A 5,707-nucleotide genomic window follows, 5' to 3' on the forward strand; every position below is an offset into this window, starting at 1 on the left:
AAACAAGACAGAGCAAAACCAAGCAACACTGTACAACAAAACAGCAACAACATCAATCCACTGACGAAGAACAAATTAAAATATACCAAGCAAGACCTTTTCAGACTATTAAGTAAACCATCATTCCAAATAATTCTTTCTCTTGTATCTAAACGTGTGTGTGTGTGCGCACAAAACTCACTGCCATCGGGTCGATGCTGACTCACAGCGATGGTGACTACCGGAAAGGACGGACCTGCCCCTGTGGGTATCCAAGCCACTAGGGCTCTTCTACTTAATTCTAAGTGTAGCAATAATCTGTGTGCCGTGTATTTACTACAAACATACACAATTCCTCCCTACAAGAGATTCTGTTTGTGAATTATAAGTCTTTGTAGGTTCACTTGTGATTTTTTCTTTTACATTGTAAACATTGGAAGATACATTTCAAGCACAAATGACAAAAATTATACATAATGTCACACCAAACCCATTTCCATCAAGTCGAGTCCGCCTCACAGCAAGCCCACAGGGCAGAGTAGAACTGTCCCATAGAGTTCTCTCTCTACAGATGGGGACTGCCGCATCTTTCTCGGTGGGTTTGAACAACAGCCTTTATTCAGGTTAGCAGGCAAGCACAGCCTCTGCCCGATGAGAGCTCCTGAAACAATGCCAATCCTGTGTACCCTTTTTCTTTTTTCCTGTTGGAAATATAAGTCATTAGATTCCAATTCGGGGAGGTGGGGCCTTTGGAGGTACTGATTGGCCTGTTAGTCCCGGACACAGTCATCTAGCATGAACTTGGGCTGGTGACTAAAGGGCACTTCTCTGAGGTTATGAGTGTCCTGAAACAAATCTGGTGGTATAATAGGTTATAAGTTACACTGCTAACCACAAGGTCAGTAGTTTGAAACCACCAGGCACTCTGAGGGAGAAAGATGAGGCTTTCTACGCCCATACAGAGTTACAGCCTCAAGAGCAGAACTACGCTCTCCTATTGGGTGGCCATGAGTTGGAATCAACTCTAGGGCAGGGAGTTTGGTTTTGAGTTTATGATCAAGAGCAAGTTTCAGAGTCTCTGGGTTTTTTGGTTTGGAGACCTAAGTCTGCTTGAAGAGCTGGTGTGACCAACAAGCACCAGCTAAATCCAGGGTGAGTGGGCGAATGAATCTACACTGACAGGTTCAATCATTTTCTTGGATCCCAGACCACCATGAATGTGAGGCAAAGGATAAACTAGGGACTCACCAGAGGCTCCATGTAGCCTAATCTAATAAAATGAAAAGTGGTACCAAAATACAACCCACAGATCTCAAATAAACCATGTTTAATATGCAGAACATCTCTATTTAAAGCCAATTCCTGGGGAAGGCAGAGCCAAGTTTACACTATCACGAATTGTTTTTTCTTTATTATACTGAGATCATGTCCCAGATATGAATGTGGCTTCCAGCTGCCAAGCATGAAAGTCTCTCCAAGGCTGTGTTTGTTTAATTGATAGAAAGTCAGTGACGCATAATGATTTTGATATAGGACACCTCAGTCATCCAATTGAATGAGTCATTCTGCACAGTTGACTTTTCTGAATGGGTAAGAAGTTTACACACCAAAATAGCCTGAGGGTTAATGATTTTGGGGTGTCAATATTTCTAAAACGCATTGCCCATTTCCCCACCTTCTTAAAGTAGAATTAAAATAACGTATCTTTTTAAAGCAGAAGGGAGATTAGTAGTTACCAGGGACTTGGTGAGGCGGGAGGGGAGAGGAAAATTGGGCGTTCGTATTGAATGAATAGACTTTCTGTGCTGGCCAATGAATGAGTTTTCAAAATAGTGATGACAGATGCAGACACACAACACAAAACTATCTTTTTTAGTAGTGCACTGTCATCAGAATGTAAACAGTGAATACTAGTTTAGATTACTATAAAAGGATACTTGTTGGGCAGACTGAGGTACTGGCTTCAATATCCCTAAATCCTCGTAGCTACCCATCGCCTACCCCAATTCTTGTGTGTAAAGGTATCATTTTTCCTGTCTCTTCTCTTCTAGCTGTCAGGCTGTTAAAGGTCACTTTAACTGCTTGTTACAGCCGCTCCTCCTCACTCACTGCCACCTAGACGATTCTGACTCACAGCAACCCTAGTGGGCAGAGAAGTGTCCTGGGAGTTTCTAAGACTATAAGTCTTTATGTGAGCAGAAAGCCTCGACTTTCTCCCTCAGAGCAGCTGGTGGTTTCGAACCAATGACCTATCAGTTAGCAGCCCAACGAGTAACCCACTATGCCAACAAGACTCTTTCTAGATGTGCTGCTCTTGCACAGCTGTTCTCAATATATCAGTTAGCAGCCCAACGAGTAACCAACTATGCCAACAAGACTCTTTCTAGATGTGCTGCTCTTGCACAGCTGTTCTCAATATATTTAAGCGAGGAGCCCTGGTGGTGCAGAGGTTAAGTGCTTGGCAGCTAACTGGATATATTTAAGCGATTGAATAATATGATACATGAGTTATACGCGAATAAAGGGTCAAAAAAAACAAACCCAAGAAGAATGACAATGTTGACACATTACGAAAGGATGTGACCCATGTGACTGTGCAATATGTGCAGAAATTTCTGAACGGGAACCTACACTGTTGTGTAAACCTCCTCCAGAAACATAGTAAATGGTATCGAAAATAAATAAATAAATAAATAAATGTGTTACTCTTAACATGCGATGGACTATTTTTCCAAATTAAAAACAAAAAACATGTTGAAACTGAATCTAAAAGAAGATTCAGTGCATCCCGGGGGAGGTTCTGAGGACAGCCCTGGACTTCCAATATCTCCGCTGCTTCCTAAGTAGGTGCTTCTGGTCCCTCCTGATTTGTGGTTGGTTCCCAGAGTCAGGAACACCACAAGAGACCACGCTGCTTTTATGGATCCCACACTCCAAATACAAAGCAAACCATCCAACAATGTGCGGGGAACTTTCCCCCTGGCCATGCAACAAACAAGTGTTCGCATTTACAAGCAACTGATGCAAAGATTAACCCAGGAGCTGGACAGGGGTCCCTAGCTTTACATTTATCCACTGCTGTTGAGTTGATTCCAACTCACAGAGAGCCTGTCCCATGGAGGAGAACTGCCCCACAGGGCTTCCAAAGTGCTACCTCCCAATCAAGTACTAACCAGGCCGGGCCCTGCTTCGCTTCCCAGATCAGAGGTCAGAGGTGATTGGGCGCATGCATTCAGGGTGGCAACGGCCATACTCCAAAGCTGTATCTCCACAGAAGCAGACAGACGCATTTTCTGCTGAGGGTTCAAATTGCCAGTCTTTCAGTGAGAGGCTGAGCGGTTAGCCATTGCACCCATATGGGCTTAACCATTAGGTTCTATGTGCTGTATGTCTATATTAGTTAGCAAGGAACCCTAGTGGCGGGGTGGGAGATGAACCGGGCTACTAACAGTGAAGTCGGGAGATCGAAACCACCAGCTGCTCTGAGGGAGAAAGATGAGGTTACAGTCTCACAAACCCCCAGGAGCAGTTCTACTCTGTCCTATTTGGTTTTCATATCAGTTAGCAGCACAAACAGGTAGCCAACAACTTTACACAAAATAAGTATGGTTTTAAGAATTTTTGTTTTTGTGGGGGAAATTACCACATGATTAAAACCAAAAATAAAAACAGTGGTTCCCAAGTTTTGTTTATTAAACTGCATCACATTTTAAACTAAGGAGCTTCTTTTTAAATAATCTCTTACCTAACTTTTTAAATATCCTACATTTATTTGCCTTGCTAAGCTGTTCTGCTGAAGAAAGCCCTCTCGCTTACTCAAAGGGAAAAAAACAAAAGCAAAAGCTGTTGCCCCAACACTTGGCCAACCCAAAGATCTTTTAAAACTATTCCCTGCTGACACGAAAGTCCAACAGAAATGAAATCTTTTACGTTCCATAAAATGAAAACTGGGGGTGGGGGCAGACCCATTGCCCCGACAGCCGATGAGCAAAAGTTTATATAACGTTGTTTGTCAAGTCTGAGAACACCAAGCGGCGCAGGTGAACCAGCTGACATTGAGGGCAGAAGCAAAGGGAGCAGACCATCGGCTTTCCTAGTTATGTTCCACGCCCAGAAGAGAAGGCCGGCTTGTCAGCTATTTATAACCAGGGAACTGAACTGAAGGGTGCCCGGGCGCTGCCACTGCTGCACTTGTGAGGCACTGGCAAGCCGCCGAGGGCCCGTGGCCAGCCCTGAGTCCCAGCAGGGCCTGGGAATCTCCCTCAGTATGGCCCTCCACACTGGGCAGCGCAGCATCCTCCAGGTGCAGGTCGGTCTGATCAGGAAAAGGACCCCGAGGATCTCCAGCAGTCACTTCCAGCCTCTGATTCTATATATGGAAACATCCCATTCTAGTGTTGCCAGCACACACACACACACCCCCGCCCGCACCCCCGCCAGCACCACACCAGCCAAGAGGCCGCTACCCTGAAGCCACAAGGGCTAAGCTTGAGCCGCACCCAGGCCCCAGGATCCTGGGCTGGACCCTGCCATCCAATGGCAGTGCAGACCTCTCAGCTCTAACAGGGAACAGCTGGAAAAGGACCCTGCATTCTTTTCTCAGAGTAAACACTGGGGGCTCTGTTCTACCCGCCTGCTGCAGCCGAGGGGCCTGAAGAATTGCCCCTAGCCAAAATCACAACTGGCAGCTCCTCCTGCCCCCCAGCACTCCCTCCCAAGGCAACATTTCAGCCTGTCAGCACCCCAGTTAGCAAACACTTTCTGTGGGACTCATTCATGTGTCTCTACATTCTAGCAGGCTAATAGAAAACAATTCGGGTTTATTCCATGAAGTTTCCTAACCAAAAGGAAAAAAAAAAATCTATACATATAGATCTACTAGGGACCCCAAATCATGCCTGCTCTTCCTGCAAGCCCCTTCCACGACATTCAATATGTAAACGTCATATCTGACAACCACGTCGTCTTCATACCGCAAGTCACTGGAATAGTCTCCAGCGTCACCTACATATTATGCTAGAGGCAGAGCTCTGAGACCGGAATATCCACGGGGACAACCGAATCATATACGATTGGGTCTGCGTGTACCCTTCCATCCAGCCTTCTCAAAGCTGGCTTCTGAAGGGCAGTCCCGGGCTTCTCCGTGTGTTGCTGGAATCCAGCTAGCCACGTTGCCCAAAAGGAGAAGGGGAGGTGTGTGGAGGGAGGCGGGGAGCCCAGCAAATCCAGACTCTACGTGACCTGACTTACTCATTTCCCAGGAAACTGCATGAGAGGAAAATCAATCATTCATGCTACCGTAGCTACAGGAGTTCACAGTGGGCCAAACCCCAAAGCCACCAGCGGAGGTGAGTGGGTGGCGTGGACAAGGCAGGAGGGTGGGGGGAAGATGGCAGCGCCCCCACCCGCCCGCCCCTCGCCTTCCGGGTCCCGCGGAGCGGGGGACTGCGGCCGGGGGGCGGGGCCCGAGCCAGAGGCCGGGGGGCGACTGGCGACTGGCGGCGACTTACTGGTACAGATAGGAACTGGGAACACAGGGAATCCAGGACAGATGATCCCTTCAGGACCAGTGGTGAGAGTGGCGATGCCGGGAGGGTGGGGGGAAGATGGGAGAAACTGATCACAATGAATGATCTACGTATAACCCCCTCCCTGGGGGACAGACAACAGAAAAGGGGTGAAGGGAGACAGCAATCTGTGTAAGACATGAAAAAATAATCATTTTTAA

At 46.9% G+C, this 5,707-nt stretch overlaps 1 protein-coding gene across 1 annotated transcript in view; it reads right to left on the reverse strand.

Moving 5' to 3' along the window:
* SAMD4A (sterile alpha motif domain containing 4A) overlaps positions 1 to 5,707 on the reverse strand; it is a 265,015-nt gene that overhangs the window by 257,933 nt on the left and 1,375 nt on the right. The gene's annotated exons all lie outside the window — the stretch shown is intronic.

This window comes from Echinops telfairi, unplaced genomic scaffold (genome assembly GCF_000313985.2).
Source record: "Echinops telfairi isolate 266 unplaced genomic scaffold, ASM31398v2 ScPeMD7_18;HRSCAF=68, whole genome shotgun sequence".
In the NCBI taxonomy this organism is placed as follows: Eukaryota; Metazoa; Chordata; class Mammalia; order Afrosoricida; family Tenrecidae; genus Echinops; species Echinops telfairi.